General features: G+C 49.1%; 1 long non-coding RNA gene across 1 annotated transcript; it reads right to left on the bottom strand.

Annotated features, from left to right (window-relative positions):
- Window positions 1-3,705: 3,705 nt before the first annotated feature.
- Window positions 3,706-24,785, bottom strand: LOC123363369. The gene is made up of 3 exons (XR_006576734.1): window positions 24,647-24,785; window positions 4,695-4,842; window positions 3,706-3,940 (listed from the first exon to the last, which is right to left on the bottom strand). It is a non-coding gene; the product is annotated as an uncharacterized LOC123363369 (long non-coding RNA).
- Window positions 24,786-24,812: the final 27 nt, after the last annotated feature.

The following is a 24,812-nucleotide window of genomic DNA, read 5'->3' as shown; positions in this document are numbered from 1 at the left end:
ATTAGAAGCTGCTTCTGAGAAACTGGCCTTCCATCTCCCCTGTGACTCAATTTCACTCTCTGTAGATAAGGAATAACACCTGCCCTTGCTAAGTGCTTTGAGATCTTTGGGTGAAAAGAGTTTATTCTACTTTCCAAGCCAGAATGAGCTATACTGGTATGGACACCTATATATTGGTGTAACTGCCACACTAGCTTTTCCCCCACAAACACACTTTAACTATACCGGTATGATTAAAGGAGCAAAACTTTCTAGTGCAGACTAGCCCTGAGCCACGAAAACCAGCTCTCACTCTGCCCTCTGTAAAACTGCACCAGAGATGGGGGGGAAATTTGAACACTGAGCATGCTGGGAGGCCAACAGAGATTCCCTTAGGCAACTGCTTTAAAGGTTGATGCCTTTGGTCCACAAAAAAGGAGTGTAATGTAGGTTCTGTCAGCACTTAGCAAGTGTGCTGTTACTACATAATGTGTATAGCTCTTGGTAGCAAAATCCTGCCTCTAGCAGGCTGGGAGGGTCCTCAAAGAAGTAAAACCACTGCATGGCAAGGGGCATGCTGGGGAAAAGCCATGCAGGGCATCTCTGTGTCCCTAGCATAGTGCAGAGCAGTGCCCCTCTCTACAATAGCAGGCAGGGGCAGAGGTGAAAGTAAGCCGATACGGGCCGGTATGGAGGACCGGTAAGAAAAGATGCAGTAGCTACCGCCAAGAAAATGGAGCATTCTCTCTCGCTGACTCCGCCTCCTGGCTCCAGCAAAGTTGAGGGTCCGGGAGCCCAGCTCCACGAATGTTTGGGGCCAGGTCTCCCCCCTGGCCCCACCTGCTCCCCCCCCCCGCACCTCCCCTGAGTGTGCCCCGGCCCCCCTTTGCTGCCCCCATGCACCTCTCTGGGTCCCGGAGCAGAGCGTTTGTCTCTTCCCATCCCCTGCAGCTCCATGCTGCCTGCCTGCATTAACTGCCGCCACAGGGTCCTAGTGCCCCCCTCCACTACTGCCAGGGCAGGCTGCCCTTTCCTCTTGGACCCTTTCATTTTCCAGTGGGACCCTCCACCAGTACAGCCCCCCCGTGTCCACAGTCACTGCTCTTGCCCCACGCTGGGCCAGGGGCAGCCCCAGTGAGGCTACAGTGAGGGGCAGCAGTGGGGAGGAGGTGCACATGTGATGGCAGCCGCCTCCCCCCCCACCCTGCATAGCACCCACCACAGGGGAGGTGAGGGGGATTCCTGGACCTGAGAGGGGCCCTAGGAGCATGTGCAGTGACAGTGGGGGGCAGTGAGTGTGGTGCCGGGGGGGAGAAGGGGGTCCCTACCCAGAGCTTGCTGCTGCCAGTCCCAGGACAGCCTGCCTGCACCCCAAACTCATCCCCAGCCCTGCCCCACCCCAGAGCCCACACCCCAGATGAAGCCCTCATCCCCCTGCACCCCAACCCTCTGTCCTATCCCTGAGCCTCTCCAACACCCCAAACCCCTCATCTCCAGCCCCAGCCAGAGCCCTCATCCCCTTGCACCCTAACCCTCTGCCTCAGCCCTGAGCCCCCTCTCACACCCCAAACCCCTCATCCCCAGCCACACCCCAAATCCACCCCCAGCCTCACCCCACAGCCCTCACCCCTGCACCCCCTCCCTCTACATCCCTTCTTATCCCCAAACTCCCTCCCAGAACCTGCACCCCCTCCCTCCAGACTCCCTCCCATCCCCAAACTCCCTCCCAGAGCCTGCACCCTGCACCCCTCCTGCACCCCAGTCCCCTGCCCCAGCCCAGGGCCTGCACCCCAGACCTCCTCCCCCACCCAAACTCCCTCCCAGAGTCTTGGGCAGGTGGGGGTGGAGTTTGGGGGGGGTGGAGTTTGGGCAGGGGCAGATTCTAGGCACCACCAAAATTTCTACAAACCTGCCACCCCTGCCGGCAAGAGCTGGTGCGCCATACCGGGGTGGACCGGCTTCCTGAGGCAGCAATTTAAAGGGCTGGAGCCCAGGGCCCTTTAAATTGCTGCCAGAGCCCCGCTGCCAGAGCCATGAGGTAGCGGCCGCGGGGCTCGGGTGGCGATTTAAAGGGCCCAGCGCTCCTGCTGCCGCTACCACCCCGGCCCCTTTAAATCGCCACTGGAGCCCCACTGCCGCTACCCCAGGGCTCCAGCAGCAGGGATCCAGAGATGATTTAAAGGGCCCTGGAGGGTAGTGGCAGCAGGAGCCCCGGGCCCTGCTGCTGGAGCCCTGGGGCTCCGTCGGCAATTTAAAGGCCCGGGGCTTTGCTGCGGTAGCAGCAGCTAGAGCCCCAGGCCCTTTAAATTGCCCCATTTAAATTGCCCCCAAGCCCCAGGGCTCCCAGCCACCTCTGCAGCTGGGAGCTCAGGGGGTGATTTAAAGGGCTTGGGGATCCCAGCTGCTGCTACCACAGCCCTAGCCCTGATTTAAAGGGCCCGGGGATTTAAAGGCTCCACCTCTTCTGGTGGAGGTCACGCCCCTCCTCCGGATTCCAGAGTACCGGCAAGTCCTTTAAGTTACTTTCACCCCTGGGCAGGGGGCATTGGATGATGGGGAGGTGATAGGCTGAGGGAAGGTAGAGAAGTGGCTGCTACCCACCCATCTTGTGTGCAGGTAAGGAAAGAGCTCAGTGCGGGAATCCTAGGGCTACAATCTCCCCCCACATGTGCACAGTATTATTTTGATTATTTATTATTAAAGTACAAGACTAAACCTTGTGCATAGACTGCACCTATGAACATGAACAGTGACCTTATGTAAATGGTATGAGATGGGACCATGGGTGATGGCATAAATGGCACTTAAGAGTGAGATGATGGGGAAAGGTTGGGTTGGGCAGACTCCCCTTGAAGCTGCTCAGGATCTGCACATTTAGGCACATTTTTACTTTTTCCAAAGTACTCACTAATTAAGGGGAAAACCTCTGACGTCTGCTTTGGAGCTAGCTGACTCCCTTTAGAGTGCCCCCACCTCCTTAAAAGGAGGCACCTTCCTTAGCAGAAATGAAAGGCCCCCTCAAATGCACAGTGCAGAATACTAATTTCACATAACTTAAGTGGCAGTGAGGTTTCATCATTTAAATTACACAAAAACCTGAGGTTGGCAGGAAGTGGGGTTGCTAGCCTTAATGGTGATATTTTGGGAAGACACTTAATTATGAAAGATCTCTTTAATAATATCAAAGTCTGAAAAGCAAAACAAAACCACCCCAGTGCTATAAGCCATCAGCCCTGTGCTCTCCTAGCATCTCACCTTGGCTAAAACAGAGGGATGAATGCTCAGTTATAACTAAGGAGCAAGAGCTCAGTGATAGCCTGGCTTTGTTTTGCGTTTAAGAGAGGGGGCATGTTGGTTAGGATGCTGAGGTTGCTTTCCTACTCATTTGGAAGTGTCCCTTGGTAGCTTTAACTTCCACTTGGACAGTCAACAGAGATGAGCAGAACTCCTTGCTCTCCCAGTGGCACTTCCCTTGGTAGGTGGCTATCCTTCCATTTTTGCCATGGTATATTGGAAAGGCAGAGCAATGGAACATTTTACTTACCAGCCAACTGCACTATAACCAGTGCAATCACCTACCATGCTGATGAACACAGTATAAATTACTCGATAGACAGGTTTTTCTATTTCCACATTGCAATGCACTGAAACAAGCCGAGTCTTTTTATTTATGACTGAAGCAAATTTATTCCAGACTGCAAAGAGACAACAGCTATGAAACCCTTCCTTCCCCAGTAGCAGTTTACTGAGTCACAGCTCAGAGCAGAACAACATTTCAGGCTGATTCATATTCTTCATCTAGTTCTCGTCCCAGTATGTGAAGCATGTAGCAATTGTCGTTGTTTAATAATCGTATTGCAGCAGCACCTAGTGGCCTTAATCGAAGATTGGAACCCGTGGTGCTAGGCACTGTACAATGTTCTGCAAAAAAGACAGTCCTTGCCCTCAAATTGCTTACGATCTGAAACACAACAGATAGATCCAATAGTCACTGGATTACAAGGTTACAATGAGTCAGTTAGCATAAGTGTAATAAGTAGTGGTCACAGCACCCCAGCTTCATGAAAACCAAGTCCCTTTCTTTCATAAAAAGGAGCCTAGCCATTTAGGCATTATCACAAGATACTGTGTATGTTAACCTCAAGAGGTTGGATTCACAGAGGGTGGTGTGAATTACACCCTCATCTTCCCAAAGGGACAGCTTTACCTGAGGTGGGATGTATTCGGGGGAGGCCAGGTAGCAGTTCCTATGTTCCCCTCCCCTAAGGGAGCAGCTTTAAGTTCTGGCCGGGTGCCACAGGAGCCCCTGAGAGAGGTGGCATGTCAAATTCTACCAACAGGTGTCACCACTAGAGGTGCAAGGTAGAACAACAACATGGAGAGGAGCTGGACCAAAATGTATTAAACAATAACAGGTGCCTGAGTATTTGAAATATTTGAAGGGGGAGCCCTGCAGCCTGTCAGTCCATTGTATCATTAACTCACCAACTGCATTTCACAAGCACTAGTGGCCAGATTGTGGCTTTTAAACCATGGCCTGGAGAGGGTGGAGAGCAGCTACGCTGAAGGATGGAAGCCCCAGGAGAAACTGTCAGACTCAGGCTTCCAAGGAGCACATGACAAAAATGGCATCTCTTCCACCCTTACATGTGTGCCTCTCCACACCCAGGCAATGCTGTTGGCCACAGAGTAGAGAAAAGAGGCCGTGGTCTCACCTTTAGTTTATTCCTTCCTGTTCCGCTTCCAGTACCTGTAAGTGGATTCTCCAGAGAACCATCAAAGAGTGGGACCTTCACTCCCCAAGAGGATTGTAGTCTGTCGGGAATGCTGCCTGCTGCCACTCCTCCTCACTCCCTCGCACACCTGCCCAGGACAGGGTACAATTGGGTCCTAACCATTTGTACACGTAAGAGGGAGCCCTGTCCCTTTGTAATGTCATCACCTGCTCGGGAGTTATGCCTTTTTTATAAGGATGTAAATGAAAAGTGAGGAGGGGAAGTGAACTAATTCAGAATTCATTGCCTACACGGATAAGCCATGCTTTGCCCTTGGGAACTTTTTTCCCTTCCAAACATAAAGTAAAATACAGTAAATCCTCACTTAAAGTCGTCCTGGTTAACGTTGTTTCATTGCTGATCAATTAGGGAACATGCTCATTTAAAGTTGTGCAATGCTCCCTTCCAACGTCGTTTGGCGGCCGCCTGCTTTGTCCACTGCTTCCAGGAAGAGCAGCCCGTTGCAGCTAGCTTGTGGGGGCTTATAACCAGGGTGGACCAGCAGCCCCCCTATCAGCCAGCTCCCCACTCCCCTAAGTTCCCTGTGCTGCAGCCACCCAGCAGGCTATCAATTGCTGGGCAGGTCAGCTGTCCCTCCCCCCACTGCCATGTGCTGCTCCTGCCCTCTGCCTTGGAGCTGCTCCCAGAGACTCCTGCTTGCTGTGCAGGGGGGTGAGAGGGGGGTCTAATGTCAGGGTGTCCCCCTCTCCCCTGCTCACCTCTTCTCCATAGAGCAGGGAGGGGACACGGATGGAGAGAGACAGAGAGAGCCTGGGGCAGCAGCTGCTGTCTTAACTTCCTGATCCACTTAAAAAGACAATGCACTTAAGAGTGGGTCTGCTTACTTAAAGGGGCAGTGTGCATCTCTCTCTCTCTCTCCCCCACACACAAGGTGTGTGTCTGTCTGCTATGCTGTCTCCCCCTCCCTCGCGTTCGTGCTGCCTTGTGTGAGAGGCTACATTAACAACGTGTTAACCCTTGAAGGCTCAGCCGAGTGCTAGTTCATCATTTATCAGCAAGGCATTCCCTGGGAAATATCCCTCCCTCTTCCACCCTCTAACTGCACCACCTCAACCAAGCTTCACAATCATCATAGCTGTGAACAGAACTAAATTGTTTGTTTAAAATGTATACTATGTGTATATCTATATAATATACAGTATTTTGTCTGGTGAAAAAAAATTTCCCTGGAACCTAACCCCCCCATTTACATTAATTCTTATAGGGAAATTGGATTAGCTTAACATCGTTTTTCTTAAAGTCACATTTTTTAGGAACATAACTACAGCATTAAGCAAGGAGTTACTGTAACTTAACATTTGATCAACTCATTTCCCTCTCTCCTCCCAGCATAATTATAGTGCCAGTCCAATAACACTGGAGAGTACAATTTGCTCTATCTAGAGAAAGTACCGGTAACTTATAGCACAGCCTTTCCTGCACTGTGCCACGAATGTGGCTCAAGAGTCAGCTCTTTTAGTTCTAACTGCCAAAGGATAGTTCAGTCTCTACACCAGGCAACTGTCCATCCTTGGTCTCTCTGGTGAGACTGTGAACAAGGGCATCAGTTGTGATGTGGACACCTGTCTACAAGAAATGTGTCTGAGACTTTCCACTGATTTCCTACAGGCCATCACACAACTGTCACTGGCAGCTTGGGCCAGAATTTAACCAGTGCCTTAGATGTAAAGGGTCCCTGGTTGATTTTTTTTATGGCTGTTTTGGTGAGTCACAAGTGGAAGGTACCTCACACCACCAGAGGCAAAATGGGGGTGTCTCAGAACTTCCATGGTTTGTTTCTTCAAGAAGTCTGAGAGCGGCTGTTTCACCCTCCGAGAGACATCCCAAATAGAGCGGGATTGACAGTGTCCTTTAGATACTCCCTCATACTGGAAAGAAAATTACTTCTCTCAAAACTTAGTTGGGAGCAGAGCACTAATGTATTTCATAAAGTAGAAAGGGAAGCTCGGACAACACTCTGAGATATGATTACTGGTCAGAATAGAAAGGTGCATGGTTTTCACAACTTGATGCTGGGATGAGAAGGGGTGAGGGGAGGAAAGGGACAGCTGTAGCCTACCCAGTTGCAGCCTTAGCTGCATATGAATTGCACATTCTCATTCCTTGCCACATACATGCTCTTGCTCCCCTGACCTGCCATCAAGCCACAGTCCTGCCGGACTCTGGCACCAGAGGCTGGAATCCCTAATCACTCTGCTCTGAGGGTTGCTTTTCAGTTTCATTTCTGATCCATGTAGCAGACGACCAGTGGAAGACTGAACCTCACACATGGTTGAGGAGGTTGCCAGAGCCTGAGGTATGTAGCAAGCAGGCAGGGATGGAGCTAGGGGGAGAAGAGAGGGCCTTATTATAGGTGGTGGTGGGAGCTGGATTGAGCCCAAGAAAATCAAGGCCCCGCTTTGAGAGGATGGTATAGGGAAGTCCACAGACACGTTGCTTAATTACAGTGAGTATGAGTGGCTGCATTTGTGTATTATTTAAAGATCACACCATCTAAAACAAAGCACTGAGCAAGGCTTGTTCTTTGTTACCCTGACAGTTAACTTCTCCCAAAGAGGATCATCAGGACCCTGATCCTGCACCCGCTGAACCAATGGCAACATTCCCTTTGGCACCAGTGGATGCAAAATTGAGCCCTAGAAGAAAAAAAAAAAGTCCTCACCATCCTAGGGCTCAATCCTAGCAATGACTTGGCACCCACCTCTCACAAGCATTCCTTCTGATCAGGTGTGCCTGTGGTCTTTACATAATCCCAGTCCTGGTATCTGCCATGCCCCCAAGGCTTCCTGCTTGTGTGCAATGGTTTCACCCTTTTGGTCTATTTTAGCCCCAGCTGGGCCACTAAGTAGTTCACATCCCCTTCTGAGGGTTTATTATTGTCCAATTGTAGGCCAGTTCCCCAGTGGCCTATGTGGGGGACCCAGCCCACCCACTACTCCTGGTCCCAGCCCAGGGACCCTAAGAATAGCAGCCACATGCCCCTATGTCCCTTTAACTACACTGCTTTCAGTTTCCTGGCCACTTCCCTGCAGCCCCAGCCTTTGCCAAAGCTTCACCCTTACCTCAGGGACCATCTAAGCTCAGGCCAGCACCGAGCCAAAGCTCTTCCTCACTGCCCCAATCCCTGCCAGCACTGAGCTGTCCATGGTGCTACAGTTCCCTTTAGCCAGCCAGGAGCACCATTTACACTCTTCTAGCTACAGGAAGGAACTGACTATCTCTAGCTCTGCAGCAACTTTTATACAGACCTCCTGGGCCCTGATTGGCTGCTTCCCCTGCAGCCACTCTAGGCTGCTTGATGGACTCCTCTACTGCTCCTTTCTTGGGACGAGTGTTGCAGGACACTGAGGCCTCCAGCAAGCGGCCTCTGGGCCTAGTCCACCCTGTCATAGTCCTACAAATACCAACAGGCACAGAGCGAACTATTGTGAATAGTCCCACTGGCTTCCATGGGACTATGTTTAGTAATATGCTGTCTGGCAATACGTATTTGCAGGAGCAGGCCCCAGAGCTTGTTAAAATGGAAAGAATTAAACAAAAAAATTAATGTTATAATCCCTAACGCTGCTTATCCAGTTAGTGGAATGACAGACTAGTCAGTTCCACTTCTGCTTCTATCATTATTTAAAGTATGATGGCACCTAGAGATCCCAACAGAGATCTGGACCTCATTGCACTAGACACTGGCCAGAGGCAGAGTATAAGATGGTCCCTGCTCTGAAGAGTTTACAGTCTAGATAGACAAAGGTGGGAAGAGAAACAGAGGCACCAGAAGGTGTCTTGCCTAAGATTTCAGAACAGGTCAGTGGCAGAACCAGGACTACAACCCGCATCTCCGGTCTTCCAAGCTAGTGCCCAGTGAACACACTGCCTCTCTTCTAACCACTCTTTCTTCTCTTGCACTCTGTTAATAATGCTGCTGTGCTCTGATTGCAGGGAGATGTTTAAATCCAAACAATAGGCAGTTTTCATTATTTTGCATTTATTAAATTCCTAAAACACCCTTTGCATTAATATTCAGTTTTCTAAAACATTCTTCTTCCCAGAAAACTGCACTAAAATTTGGCAATAAAATATGCAAATGTATGGTACTGTATTAATAATACCTGACGGTGTCGTTTGAAAATCTGTTGCCTTCGATGAACGGCTGTAATACATTGCACATTTGGATGCACAAAACTTTTAAAATTGCAGTAACAAAATTTAACCATAGTATAATAGAACATAATAGGATTGTTATTTCCTGCAAAATTATTACACTTGCAGCAGCTGTCTTCCTTGAATTTTTGCTTTAAGACTAAACGACTTATTCCTCATTATTGTCTCATATTATACAAAGTGTTCTAACAGGGCCTGGAAACTGAATACCATGTTAACAATACATACTTTAGTAAATTTATGTCCATATTGATGCTGAAGGCATACCTGAGATTGCATAACCATACTGTATATTTCTACTATACTGTAAGTACAGTCTCAGACATAATAGGATTTATTCATAGTATATTTACTCCACAGATGCAAGCATAAATATGTAAATGTTTGAAGCTTAGACTGGGAATTGCCTACTGCTGCTTTCAAGTCATGCAGCATTCTCTGCACTCTAAATGAAGGTTGACAGCAGAAAAGGCAGAGCCGTACTTCCAAGGAAAAGTATTACAGAAGGATCAAGCTTGCATATCATTAGTTTGCCATTGAATTATAATACAGAATGACAGTGGACACACAGTTGGAGCTTCCACCACTACTTTCTTGAATTGAGCAACTGTGTAGTGTGAGAGTGAACATTTTTGATTTGGGAAGGTCCCGTCACAGAGTGGTTTGACCAAAGAAAGCCCTCTTTTTATATCAAATTCATGTACCAAGTAACTCTGTGTTGAAACTAATCTAATTAAAAGGTTCTGATCTTGTTTACAAGTTGTTAAGAATGAACAGATCAGCAGAATGCCTACAGAAGCAGTCAGACAATATTTTTTTCCTGGAATAAAAATTGGAATTTCAGAAACCTGTTGAGTCAGATTGTCATCTAGAGTAAATTTACATAGCTTGATTGACTTTAGTGGAACTGTGCCAGTTTTCACCAGCAGAGATCTGTCCCATTGTCTCCTCATCAGCAGGAGTTACAGAATGGGATGTCATAAGAAAAGGCGAGTTTGTGATTAGAACTTCCTCTGAGGCAACAAACTCAAAGTCACACAATCATTTTTCAAAGTTGCAAAAAACAAACAAACAAACAAACAAACAAACAAACAATAAAAATTGCTCACAAGGCAGTTGCTGAAGGGTAGCTGGACCAAGAGAGAATAATCCAAGCTCAGCTGCTGCAGCTCCAGGTCTAAGCAAATATGTGAGTAATCGTCTTTAGTATACATTTTAATTCATACCTTTCCAGCCACTTATGGCTTCTGTGTGCATATTTTTTAAAAAATGAATCAATTGCCCATAAAAGATGTCAGATTGTCAACACTGGAAATGAAATCCTTTCGTTACTGACCAGACACCAAACAGCATGTGCAAGATTACCAGGCAATTTACCACTAGTTTTACCTGGAGGTGCACACCTCATGGTGAGAAGGTGTCAGGAACAATTCCTCCAGTGGCTTCCATTGCAGTGTGACCCTTCCACACCCGGTGACTTCAACCACAAACTAGCCCTTAGTCTCTTTTCTTTGCTTATGGCTTTGTGCCATTTGTCATGCTGCCCCCTATGCTGCCTGCAATGCTGTCTGGATCCTCATTTATCAAGTGTCCTCTCCTTCAGACTCCTCCTTAAAACGTCACTCCTCCCTCAGCACTAATAATGCCTTCAACCTTCATCCGAAGTGTGATCTTGTGTTTTTCTTATTTAGACTGTAAGCTCGTCAGGGCAGGGATGTCTTTGCATTTGTGAAGTGAAGGGTAAATTCAGGATACTACACAACTGTTGTGTAATACTAAAATGAATGGGCCAGATCCTCAGCTAGTATAAATTGTCTTAGCTTCATTGACTTCAATGAAATTCAGCTCACACAAACTGAGGATCATACCCAATAATTTTAAACAGTTGCCTTCAAAGTAAAAGGCTCTGTTAGAACCATCTAACACTACTTCTTCTGAGCTTCTTGACACAGTGGGACAAATTCATTCCAGGAATAACCACTACACCCCAAGATCAGCAATGAATTTGGCTCACTTAAGGGCCTAGCCCAGGCATGGGCAAACTACGGCCCATGGGCTGCATCCAGCCCATCAGGCCTTTTAATCCCCCTGCCAGGGACTGGGATCAAGGGCTTGTCCCGCTCCGGCACTCCAGCCGGGGAGCAGGTGGAGGGCTTGCTGCATGGCTCCCAGAAGCAGCGGGGGGCTCTCCGCACGCTGCCCCCACCCCAAGCAGCTCCCATTGGCCACAGTTCCCATGGGGCAGTGCGCAGAGCTGCATGGCTGGCACAGGGCAGCATGCAGGACCGCATGGCTGGCACCACGCCTCCACATAGGAGCCACTGGGGGGTATGCCACCGCTTCTGGGAGCTGCGGGAGTGGTGCCTGCAGACAGGGCAGCATGCAGAGCCACCTGGCTGCGCCTCTGCATAGGAGGCGGAGAGGGGGACATGCCACTGCTTCCGGAAACTGATTGAGGTAAGCGCCGCCCGGAACCTGCACTCAACCCCCCCCACCAACCCTGTCCCAGCCCAAAGCCCCCTCCCGCCCTCTGAACCCCTCAGTCCCAGCCCAAAGCACTCCCTCCTGCACCCCAAACCCCTCATCCCCAGCCCCACCACAGAGCCCACACCCCCAGCCAGAGCCCTCAACTCCCCCTTGCCTCATCCTGGAGCTCCTCCCACACCCTGAAGTCCTCATTTCTGACCCCACCCCAGAGCCTGCACCCCCAGCATGGAGCCCTCACCCCCTCCCACACCCCAACCCCCAATTTCATGAGCATTCATGGCCCACCGTACAATTTTTATACCCAGATGTGGCCCTCAGGCCAAAAGTTTGCCCACCCCCGGCCTAGCCCCTTGAAGACAATGGGAAGAATCTTTCTGAACTCAAACTTCAGACCAGGCCCTCAATCTCCATCTGCATGGATGTCTTGATACATTGGAAATAAAATCTACAGGCCCCGTCACTTTTACCTAATGAAGGACTATGGCCACATTCCTTCTCATTATAATCTTCCTATAAAAACCCATCACAATCTTTACCAAACACTAAACCATCAAGTGTTGAAAGAAAAAGCAACAACCTAGAACTTAAAAATATAAAGGTCCTTTTAATTAAAGGTTTAAAACAGCAAGAAGGCACCAACGCATCTTTGTCTTATCTCTCAGATAAAGACCTCTTGGGCTAAGCTTGGCAAATCCTTATCTGACAGATAAAGGACCACTATCATGATGGGCCTTATCGCTTAATTAAATCGTAATACTATGAACAATGAAGTCAATAATTTGTTATACAAGAGAGCACTTCAAATTGTGTCTGTATTGGACAAAGCGTCTCTATTGGCTCTCTGTATTGTGGCTGCTGTAATGGGTCATGTTTCGTAACCTGTTCCTGGGCAGGAAGGAACTGATTATAAACAAAGCTTAACGTGGTTAGCCTGTGATAAATAAATCTGCTGGATTGACCAGATAAATGAAAGAGCCCAGGAAGAAACTGATTTGGCATATTAAGGGCCTGATCCTGCCAGCCTTTCATGTGTGGATGGATGTCAATGCAGGTTCTGCATATAGAACATGTATAGGAGCTGGCCCAGTCAAAATGCAGAGGCAGCTCAGCAGCACAATGTAAAAGTGAATATATCCCTAAATCATTTAAAAAACATTGTGAAATCAATTAAACAAACACAGTGAATGAGAACACCCAGGGGTGAGTCCTGATAGTAAGTAATAGGACTATAGTTCACATCAGTGTAACATTGATGTCTACGTAGACCAGTGTGAGAGGAGAATTAACCCAATAACATACATCAGTAGTGTTTACACAGCAACGAATACCATAGTACAGTGATTTTCAACCTGTGGTCCGTGGATGCCTGGTGGTCCACAGACTATGTCTAAGTATTCCAGAGGGGTCTGCATCTCCATTTGAAATTTTGTAGGGGTCAGCAAACAAAAAAAGGTTGAAAACCACTGCCCTAGTATCAAGATTCCTTTTTAAAAATCAACCTTCCATGAACATCAGAGCCAACCCAAAGTTATCTTGTTTGCTACACATCCAAGTGTATTTTTAGAAAACTGTTTAATACTTGCAGTTCTTTATAAATAAACCCATTATTAAAATAAAGCACTGGCAAGATATTTTCATAGTATCAAATGCAAGTGCAAAACATCAAATAACATCCATTGTAAGGGACCAGGGCCTAGACAGTCTGGCCTGGTGATCACAGATGTGCTGGTGTCCAAATGTTGACGACAGCCATAAGACAGTAGTCCATGAGCAGGGGTCGGAAGAATCACTAGAGCCATGGTCAATAAGCAAGAGTCGGAGTTAGAGTTAGGCCTGGGTCAGAAACCAGAAGTAGTACGAGGTTGGAATCAGAAGGCAAGAGTCAGAGTCATCAGAAGACAAGATGTGATCAGGAGTTACAACAGGCCAGAAAGCAATGTGGTTGCCAAGACAACTTCCTGGGGCACCCTCCAGGGTTAAATAATGTACTTGACCAATCAGAGGGCCATAGGCTATAGTAGAAAGAAAAACCCTGAGACATGAGGCCCGGTATGAGCCTGAGGCCTGAACTAAAGTAGTAGTCAGGCCCTGCTAATATAAAGCAAAGTTAGCAAAAGTCAGGCTGAGAGTAGAAGTCAGGCCCTGCTATAAAATGTGCCTGCTTGCAAGTTCACAGAAACTAGCAAGAACAGGCCTGGTATAGAACACACACGTTCCTAAGAAGTGCTAGGCACAGGACACTCATGCAAACACATTACAGAAGGGCATGGGCGGCAGGTATAATAGGCCAGGGGAAACTAAGCCACTGCTAACCCAGGCCGCCCATGCAGAAGAGTGGTACCAGAACACCCCGCTACAGGGTTATGGTGTAAACGCACGCCTTGAAGATGATACAAGGACACACTGACCCCCTCGTAAAGATAAGGTTAGGATGACAGGGTGATGAATAGAGATGTTTTGATCGAACCAACCTGTACAAGGTAAAGGGTTGTAACTAGCTATGTTAGGGGGCAATATGTAACTTGTTTGTATCAATGTATAAAGGGGAGGCTCAGAGGGAGTGTCTTTGGCCAGCCAAGGGCGGAATGGAAAGTCCTGCCATTCACTGAGCTGAGTCCATTGTCATGGGCATACATCTCTTAATAGCAGCCGACAGATTCTACGGGGATACTACCATTCTTCGGCGACAGTAAACCTGGGTGGGTGCCTTTGCTACTAAACCATGTCTTGTGGTCTTATTGGGCAGTTCAATAGGAGCCTGCTGTATGGGCTCTCAGTGCAGCACACAAAAAGAACACACATGCAACCAATGACTAACTACACAGGCTACTGTCATTCTGGACCCTTTGGGCGGTACTTCCTGCAGCACTCAATTTCTACAGTGTTGCCTGGATCTGTTCTGCCTGCTGTCCTAGTAGGAATGTCAGCTATCCCAGGCTCTACAGACCTAGGTTCTAGTCCCAAGGATCCTTACATTACCCTTCTTCAGGGGTGCCCCACTGTTGGGCCTGGTTTGTCCAGGTGGTCTTGATGAAAACTTTTGACCAGGTCAGGGGCATGGACATGGACACCAGGTTCCCAGGAGTGCTTTTCAGGACCTTAGCCCTCCCAATTAGCTAGGTAGTACAGTCTCCCCCTCTGCAGTTTAGAGTTGAGGCCAGCCTTTCTCATGCCTTTGGACCCGGACTGGTGGGAGTGGCTGTTGGGACCGGTCAGGAGAGAGGTCCTCTATGTAAGGCTTCAGGAGGGATACATGGAAAATAGGGTGTATTTTAAGTGATCGAGGGACCTGTGATTTGAAGATGACGGGATTGATTTGCTGACAAATCTGGAACAGTCTAAGGTCTAGGGGATGTCCTGTTTGTACGGAGATATTTTGCTGCAAGCCAGACCTTCTGACCCACAGTGAGAGCTGGGCCTTCCTGGTGTTGATGGTCTGTATAATGCTTATAGTCCCTTTTCATATCTTTGAGGTGATCCTTGAGCTCCTCTTGGATTTGATTAATTCATTGGATCCAGCCGGCAGCTGCTGGATTCGGGAAAGCTGATGTGATACCAGACACCTCTGTGTTCTTGGGGAACCAGGGTGCAGTATCCAGCCTGACTCATGAAAGACACCCCACCCCCACCCCCAGCCTCTGCTTAAACCAAAACCCATCAGAGGGAAAAAACTTGCAGAGAGCAGTGAAGGGCGTTGGGAGACACACCTAGACCCCTCCTGACAAGGGTGACAAGATTAAGACATCTCCATTAGAATACAGAACGGAGAGCAGAGACAACTCCCCTAGCCTCATCTGCATGAAAGATGGGACAGGAAGACATCTCAATTTACATACAGAATGGAGAACAGAGAACCACACTGAATTCTGGGACCAGAAAAAGCAGGGAAGCACTGCATCATGGGAATCTCTGCTCCAGATGCTAATGAACCAATGTCTGCACACAGCCAGCTCAGCAATTATCGACCAATTCTAGTAATGAACCCTTAATTGATATCCAAATAGTGAAGCAGCCTAGTTGCATTGTGAGCTCCCTGGAAGAAAACACCACCCATAGCCAAGAGTGATCAGCTCCTATTGTCTAGTCTAAAGAAAACCTTTGAGTCGTCAGCTTACCTATAAACAAATCTAGTGTTCTCCCTTGGACCATTGTATTTTCTCTACAAAAATTCCTACTCATCCTCTAGTCAGGGTTCTGATGCTTAGATCCAAACTAGGCATCAGTTCCACTGGAACTCCATTTTCTCCTGGCTGATCGTGCTGGGGACACTGCCTGTCTCCAGCCCTTAGGACCCTGAGCTACCAGCATCACCTGGGAACCCCTACCAGTTCAAGCCTTATGGAGTGGGCGAGACCCCCCCTTCTCTCTCTCTCTGTTTTCCTTTTTACCTTAGGTATTAACCTTTAATAATGTGTGTTCTGTTGGGTTAGCCCTCCTTGTGTAGTTATCACTATTATTCAATAAATAACTTCTATGGTTAAGTTGGTTGCTTTTCTCTCTCTTGCTGAACTTTACTCTTTTGTGTTTTTAGCTTTCCCCATTCACTCTACAGCAACGCTTCTTTTACCTAAGCTAAAGATCCCTGCAGTGCCCAAAATACTGTGGGGTTTGCTCATCAAGCAGGTTACTGCCAGTACAATTGCATTGTGAAAGTGGGAATAGGGACGTGCTGAATCTGGGACACATAAGGGTAACAGCTTAAAAGTGCTGCTTGACCCAGTCCATGGAGCCCAGGGGCATATAAGGAGAGTCAGCTTGAAAGTGCTGCTACATCCAGCCCAGTGAGTCCAGGGACATATAAGGGACAGTGCTGACTGACCCGGTCCGCTCAGACTTGCTCTGTTAATGTATGTGTGGGTGGGTGTGTGCTCATCCGGTTCTGGGGCTGGAGAAACCCAGCCCTAGGGAACTGAGGTCCTGCAGGATAGCTCCATTGGGAGGGGACTTGCAGAAGGGAGAAGTAGAGCTCCATATGAACACACAAGTGACACAAGCAGTACATTGATAGAATTACAGAATCCCCTTCCCCAGAAAAGTAACCCGAATAAATGAGCATACCCCAAAGTAATGGGCAAATCTGGTAACAGATGGAAAGGCCAGGTGGAAGTGAGGATGGAACCCATAATTTGCAAAAAAAAAAAGGGGATCTGCCCCATGGAGGCGTGGTTGGTAGTGTTGTATGAGAACTCGGCATAAGGATGGAGGGAGAACCAGTTATCTTGATGGTAGTTGACAAAGCACCTTATGTATTGCGCTAATACTTGGTTAACCCCCGCTGACTGCCCATCTGGCTGGGGGTGTGATGCAGAAGATGTAAAAGGCTGAAGGTCCATTAACCAGAACATTTCATGCCAAAAGCATGAGACAAACTGTGGGTCCCAGTTTGAGTTGATATCGTTCGGAAGCCCATGAAGATGGATCATGTGCACCACTAGGAGTCGAGCCACTGTTTCAGCAGAGGGCAGGCAGTCACAGGGGATGAAGTGTGCCATTTTGGACAGTTGGTCTATAACAGTCAAGACTACTGTGTACCTGAACAAAAGTGGGACGGGGCATTGGTGGTCTGGCCTAGTGGTCACGGCTGGCTGGTGTCCACACATCAAGGACAGCCATAAAAAAGAGCAGTGGTCATAGGAATGGCTAGAGTCAGGTTCTAAACAAGAGTCAGGGTCACACTCAGGCCGAGATTGGAGACCAGAGATCAGAGGTAGTACCAGGCTGGAATCAGAAGGCAAGAGTCAGGGTCAGAGTAAAGCTGGAGTCAGAGACCAGAGATTGGAAAACAGGACGTGGTTCGGACTTGCAGCAGGCCTGAAGTCTATGTGGATTGCCCAGGGTTAAATAGTGCCCTTGACCAATCAGAGGGCTGCTGGGTTCTGTGTCACACTGTCTGGAGCAGCACGCAGCTGTGAGTGCCCACTTCAAGGCAGACTGTCAAAAACAGAGCAGACACCCCAAACTGGAGGCATGTTCTATAATTAGATTTCACCAAGCCAGTAACAAATGTCAACTCTGGATCACTATACCACATACCATAGAGTCACAGACAGTCAGTCCCCTTAGACTCTCCAGTCTATCTTGCCACCCTGGCAAGCTGGACTTAGTAATAAATGGTCAGTCACACCAAAAATCACAAAACATTCAGGTTGCTTCCAGTCCCAAGAGACCAGTCACTTACTCCAAATCAACTGGTACTCTAGATCTTACAAAGACAATCGCTGTAACCAGTCCGGTAATAAACTATCTATCTAAAGGTTCATTAGCTAGAAAAAGAAATAAAAGAATTATTTACAGGTTAAAGCAAGCAAACATATACACACAAATAACTATGATTCCTAAAGATGACAGAGATGTGGTAAACTGTCATTTCAAAATGTCTTTCAGGATGGACCCAGGGGGTCCTGTGGTGAGCTCTGCCTTTGTTTAATGCCTCTGGCCCTATGACAGTTCAAACAGCAACGAGAGGATCAATTTTCCTGTGACCCTGCTTTATCTTTCACTTTTTGCCTCCCAGTCCATGAGATGAACTCCCTTGCACATAGCATTTCCAAGGTGTGATAGGGCCTGTAATCGTGTGCAGACTCACCTTGCGGCGCCTCCTGCTGGTATCTTCTGGGAATTAACTCTCCAGACGTCGAAGCGCCCTCTGCAGGCTGAAGTCTCGCCACTCGCTGCTTCTGGCCCTCGTGTCCCTCCCGGACCCGGTGCCCCTTGCACGCTGGGGTGCTGCCCCCTGGCAGTACACCTCTCAGTCTCTGGGTATCCCCTCCCCAGGCAACGCCCACCCACTATCCCCACCTCACCTCAGTATATGGCTACTGCCAGCCCCCATCTAGCCCCCTGTAGTCTAATTGCCACTCATCACAGGCAAGGAGGGGTTTGGACCTGCTGCCTCTGCCTAGCCTTGGGCTGTCCCCTGCAACTCCAGTACCTGTTTGGCCTTATACTAGGCCGCAGCCTGGGGGGTTTCCACGCTGGAGCTCCCCAGCTCCTCTGGCCTTCCCTCAGCCCTGCTCCACTCCAGGTACCTTCTCTAGCTCCCCAGCAGCCAGGCCCGTCTCCCTCTACAGCTAGAGGAGACTGTGTGTCTGCTCCTGGCTTCTATGGGGCCAGCTGAGTCTGTTTGGGGCATGGCCACTGCTGTGGCTGCCTCCCAGTCAGCCCCACCTAAGGCTCCAGCCCCAGCCCTCTCCAAGGGCTGGCTTTTAACCCTTTCAGGCTGGGAGCGGGTGACCACCCTGCTACAGGGCCATTCACCAATCCTTTGTATTGTGACATTTCTTAATGGCCGTGCCTGGGTTCACAAGTTCAGAGCAAACATTTTCAAAGTTGTAGAGCAAAACTTACATATTTCCTTATAGCCTGGAATACTGACATTACAAGTGAGATTAATGCATGTAGCAATTTACAAGCATTCCATAGAGTCTAAACACTAAATACATTCTTATCAGACTATCATCTGTTTTGAACAAAACTAACATACATGTGAACTGGTTTGGTTTCCTGCTGTGTTTGTCAGTTCTTAGCTAATGCCTATGGCCTTGGCGAGAGCTGGCACTTAGCTTACCAGTGCCACATATTGTCACTCTGGACCTTCTTGGTGGTACTGCCTGCGGCACCCAGTCTCCACAGTGTTCCCTGGCAGTAGCTCTGCCTGGCCTTCCAGTGGCAATGTGGGAATAATAAACATCTCAGGTTCTAGTCCTACAGCTCCTTACATCCGTTCAGTCACTAAATTCCAGCAGGATACAAGCAGGGGTGGCTCTAGCCATTTCGCCGCCCCAAGCACGGCGGCATGCCGCGGGGGGGCTCTGCTGGTCGCCGGTCCCACAGCTCCAGTGGACCTCCCGCAGACGTGCCTGCGGAGGGTCCGCTGGTCCCGCGGCTCTGGTGGACCTCCCGCAGGCATGCCTGTGGATGCTCCACCGAAGCTGCGGGACCAGTGGACCCTCCGCAGGCACGTCTGCGGGAGGTCCACCAGATCCGCCTGCTGCCCTCCCGGTGACCGGCAGAGCGCCCCCCACGGCATGCCGCCCGAAGCATGCGCTTGGCGTGCTGGGGCCTGGAGCCGCCCCTGGATACAAGATCAGGCTCAAACCCTACCCCATACTAATTCTGAACTCATGTCCTCCCAATCCCAGCAGGCAGAAGCCTGACCAAACAGACAGATCCTGCTGTGTGCTCTTTAGGCCAATAAATCTAGATTCTGTTCTAGCTGTGGGTGAAGCAAAATACATAGTAGAGGCCCTGTGATGCCTGCAGCTCTCACCCCGCACTGTGAAAATGTAGACTGTTAGAGAGTCCCCGAGACTACCTGCTGGAGTGGCTCTGTAACACAGACCTCTGTCTGCTAGGAGTAGGACATCAACATACTTAGTGCTTGTTACCAGGGTGATCAGTGTAGTATAAGCACTGAGTGTTGGATCTCAGTCCCACAGAAGGTGATGGGAGCTTTAAAATGTATGTGATTAGTGCTGACAATGGGGTTAGAATGGTGGTACATTAAAAGCAGATTAAGACAATCCCTGACCACAACGTAAATGGAAGGAGGATCAGGGCCCATGATAGACAGGTTATCACACAGCAGTTAGATGTTGGAGCTACATTCTCAACAGTGCCAAGCTGTAAGCCACCTTTCCATCTGCCCAAGGACCAAAATTGCCCATCGGTGTAATGGGAGCAGCCACAAGGCTGCTCCAACTTGTATCAGCTAGAATGGTCCCCCTAGGGAACATTCTGCAGGCCTGAATTCTCTGGAGCTCAGCATGACTGGGCCATCATCATTTCCACTCCACACTTCAGGCCCACCCTCACACAACCCCTGCACAGAACAGGGGAGTGGGTAGCATAAAGCCCGGGAAGCCCCAGCTCTCAATTTAGGATAGTTTTAAATATACTTTGCGCTGCTAGTGTGATGCAAAGGGGGCTAACCTAGAGCCAAAGGTCTAGCCTTTGGATTTCAATGCTAGATCTTCCTGGCAAATTACACTCCTATATATGCATGCTCTGGTCCCCGTAGGACCCCTGTGCATCCCTAACTCCTGCATATTTGGCAAGCTTTTCGCTATATGCCTTCCAAATTTTAAAGGGCAGAACACCAACAGTTGGTAATTTATGCCAGAAAACCACAATGGGCCAAATTAATCCCTGGTGTAATTCTAGTGAAGCCAATAGAGTTCCACTAGGGAAGCATTTGGCCTAGTATTTATTTTATTGAAATTTAAGAAATACACAGCATAAATTAAAGCAGAATTAATTATTGCTATTTATTATTTGCATTGCAGTAGTGTTTACGGGCCCCATCGTGACTGCAGCCCCTTCGTACCAGGTGCTGAGCCACGAGCTTATATGTGGGGGCAGATTTCTCTATGCCGGTGCAAAACTCCACTGAATTCAGTGGGGCTCCATGTGTGAGCAGGGCTCCGCTCAGGTGTATGAGTTGGTGGATCTGAGTCACATTAGAAAGTTGTTGCCCTGAAGAGCTTAACACTGAAATGAGATGCAACAAGTGGGTTAACAACCAACAATAACGGGGTGGTAAACAGGATGAAGACTACAGTGATAAAACAAGCAGACATACAGTCCAGCTACTGCACAACGTGGTTATTTCAGATTTCATTGCAGAATTGTTTTGTTTTTCATATTTATGTTAAATCCTCTGCCTGTTTCCTTTAATCTTCTTTCTGTTCCCTTTTCTGCACTTATCACTCTGGGAAATGTAATTAAAGATACTGGCTGTCTTATATGTGTGTATATCTTTTAACTCGGCTCAAGGTCAGCAACAACCAATATGCCACTGTCATCAGTGCACACAGATTGACTTTTGTCTTTTGCTTTTGTTGCCTAAGTATTGTCCCACTTGTGGGATGCATGCACTAGTGCAACTGGGGTTCGGAAACCTTCAAGAAATGGCTTCTTTGTGCCATCAGAATAGTATCAAGTGCCCAAAGCAGGATGAAAAACTTAGCCCCAAGTGTAATATCAGTTTAATATAACATGTTTGTTTAACCCTCTATATGTCTGATATAGTATAACTCAGTGAAAACATTTAATATACAGTGCTGGTCATTAAAAGCAATCAAACTGGTAGAAAAAGAAAACAATAAAGAAAATACTATAAATGTCAATTTATACATTAATGCTATGTCCTCACTTTGAATACTGTTTTCAATGAACACAATTTTCCATCTGAGAAATAGAAGAGGTTCAGAGAAAATCTGTAAAAAATATTAGAAGCATGAGCAAACTTGCATCTTGTAATGGCTTTTCACTGGGGGTCATTGATGCAATCATCAAACCTTTCCTTAAGGAGCGTAGGCAGGTTTAATTCACTCTCCTGTTTGGAGGGAAACCTCAAGGAGTTTCCTTTTGTGTTGCAAAGCATCTACACAAAAGGAAGGTTGACACCAAGATGTACTGGGGGAAGTCCTGGCCCCACTGAAGTCAACAGAAGTTTTAGCATTGATTTCAGTGGGGTCAGAATTGTACCTTCTGACTCTGTAAAATTCAATCTGAAGGGTTGTGTTAAAGTACCAGCAGGCAGTTCCTGCAGAAGGACTGTGTGTTAAAATGCAGTTAATTTTTGGCTGTAAGTCTGGGTGGGTCCCAGGAAAGAGACAAAAAGTAAGTCTCTAATCATGATGATTGTGATGAAAACCTCAAAAAGGAGGCTGAATTTACATTGGCATAACTACATTGCTCAGGGGTGTGAAAAATCCATACTCCTGATTCGTCCTGAACGACAGTTATACTGACCTAATCCCCAGTGTAGACAACACAGCCTATGTTGATGGGAGAGCTTCTCTCATTGACATAATCCACTTCTGCGAGAGGCAGTAGCTAACTACACCGATGGGAGCAGCTTTCCCATTGGCATTGCAGTATCTTCACTAAAGTGCTACAGGTTTTTAGTGTAGACCTGCCCTCAGTGTAACTGATGCAGAGATGAGACTGGCACAGTAGCTCTCAGAGGTGTGAACTGTCCATTCATCTCAATCGCAGCTTATTCAGATGCCCTGTGGTGGTTAACATAAGTGACCCCTCTTTGGTGTCACCAGTGGGTGGCATTTTGGAAATACAACTTTTTCCCCCCTACAATCAAGGAGCTGAGCCCAAGAATTCTGACTGGGCCCATGGGCATATTCAAGCCCCACAGTGAAGGAGCTAAACTCAAGAAGGCCATCTGCACAATTGACTGTGTAAATAGCATCTTATTTTGGTGACTCAATGGGTGGGATTTATTTTGTGGGTGGAGTTTATAGGAGTACTGCCACCTTTTTTCACCCAATCTGAGCCCTAGGCAGGGGGGATGCACGATCTAGTTGGTCATTTCCATTTCTAAGCACTAGCACAGCTACTCGAAAAGATTTGTGAAAGCATTATAAAATTATCAGCTCAGACACAAAATCTGTTTGCCTGCACTGAGATGTGACCTCTACTTGGCACTGGTCAGGCCTCAGCTTGGAGTACTGTGTCCAATTCTGGGTTACACACTTTCGGAAAGATGTAGACAAACTGGAGCAAGTTCAAAGTAGAGCAACAAAAATGATAAAAGGTTTAGAAAACCTGATTTATGAGGAAGCCAAAAAACCCGAGCAAATTTAATCTAGAGAAAACAAGACTGAAGGGGACCTAATAATAGTTTTTACATGGCAGAGGCTGTTATTATGAGGGTGGTGATCAATTGTTCTCCATGTCCACTGATGGTAGGACAAGAAGTAATCTGCAGCAAGGGACATTTAACCAGGTTAGCTATTAGGAAAAACTTCTAATTATAAGGATAGTTAAGCACTGCACATGCTTCCAAGGGAGCTTGTGTATTTTCCACCACTGAAGACTTTTAAGACGCGGCTGGACAAACATCTGTCAGGGATGATCTAGAGCAGTGGTTTTCAAACTTTTTTCTGGCAACCCAGTTGAATAAAATTGTTGATGCCCGTGACCCAACGGAGCTGGGGATGAGGGGTTTGGGGTGTGGGAGGGGCTCAGGCAGAGGATTAGGGTGTGGGTGTGAGGGCTGTGGCATGGGGCCAGGAATGAGGGGTTCAGGGTGTGGGAAGGGACTCTGGGCTGGGGCTGAGGGTTGGAGTGCAGGAGGGGGTCAGGGCTTTGGGCTCAGGGGTGCAGATTCTGGGCAGGGGCAGCTCTAAGTATTTTGCTGCCCCAAGCACGGCAGGCAGGCTGCCTTCGGTGGCTTGCCTGCGGGAGGTCCCCGGTCCCACGGATTCGGCGGCACGCCTGTGGGAGGTCCGCCGAAGCCGCAGGACCAGCAGACCCTCCATAGGCAAGCCGCCGAAGGCAACCTGCCTGCCGCCCTCGTGGCGACCGGCAGAGCGCCCCCCGTGGCTTGCCGCCCCAGGCACGTGCTTGGCTTGCTGGTGCCTGGAGCCGCCCCTGATTCTGGGGTGCGGCTGGAGATGAGGGGCTAGGTGTGCAGGAAGGGGCTCTGGGTTTAGAGGGGGCTCAGGGCTGGGGCTTGGCGCACAGGCTTACCTCCGGCGGCTTCCGGTCAGCAGCGCAACCGGGATGCAGAGGCAGGCTTCCCACCTGTCCTAGCACCATGGACCGCCCTGCACCCTGAAAGTGGCCAGCAGCATGTCTGGCTCCTAGGCAGAGGCTCGCAAACGGCTCCACATGGCTCCCACCAGCAGACACCCAGCTCCCATTGACTAGGAACCAACCAATGGGAGCGTGGCACCAGTACTCGGGGTGGGGGCAGTGTGTGGAGGCCCGTGGGCTGTGGCTGCCCCGCCTAGGAGCCAGACCTGCTGCTGGCCGCTTCCGGGGCACCATGCAGTGTGGGAACAGGTAGGGACTAGCCTGTCTTAGCCGGGCAGCACCGCCGATGGGGCTTTTAACGGCCTGTCGGCAGTGCTGAGAGAGCCGCCACGACCCAGTGCCTCACAGTCCACGGCCCAGTACTGGGTCGCGACCCTCGACTTGCAAACCAGGGCTCTAGAGTCAGTCCCGCCTCAGCACACGGGGCGGGAGCTGGTCTCCCGAGGTCCCTTGCAGCCCTACATTGCTATGAGTCTCCGACCGGATTTCGGCACATGACCCCGGCCCGGCCACCAGGGGCGCACGGGTTGCCCGGGCAGGTGGGTGCAGCACTCCCTAGGCCCTGCACACCCTCGGGACTGGGTCTGCCCCCGCTCTGAGCAGCGCTGCGCCGCGTCACGCCAGCGAAGCCAGTGCGCACGCCCCAAGGCAAGACGACTTCGGCCCACCGCGCTCCCTGGAGCAGCTCTCCTCCAGCCCAGCGCCAGCAGCCCTAAGCGCATGCGCGCCGAAGCCCGCAGCACTGTCTCCAGCATCCCCGGCTGTAGATACACGCCTGTCCAGTAGGCTGCGGATTACGTCACCAAGATCGGGTCCGTCATTTTTGGCGCATGC

Source organism: Mauremys mutica, chromosome 2 (genome assembly GCF_020497125.1).
Source record: "Mauremys mutica isolate MM-2020 ecotype Southern chromosome 2, ASM2049712v1, whole genome shotgun sequence".
Taxonomy (NCBI): domain Eukaryota; kingdom Metazoa; phylum Chordata; order Testudines; family Geoemydidae; genus Mauremys; species Mauremys mutica.
The sequence above is the reverse complement of the archived record's forward strand: the minus strand, read 5'-3'. Positions and strand labels throughout refer to the sequence as shown.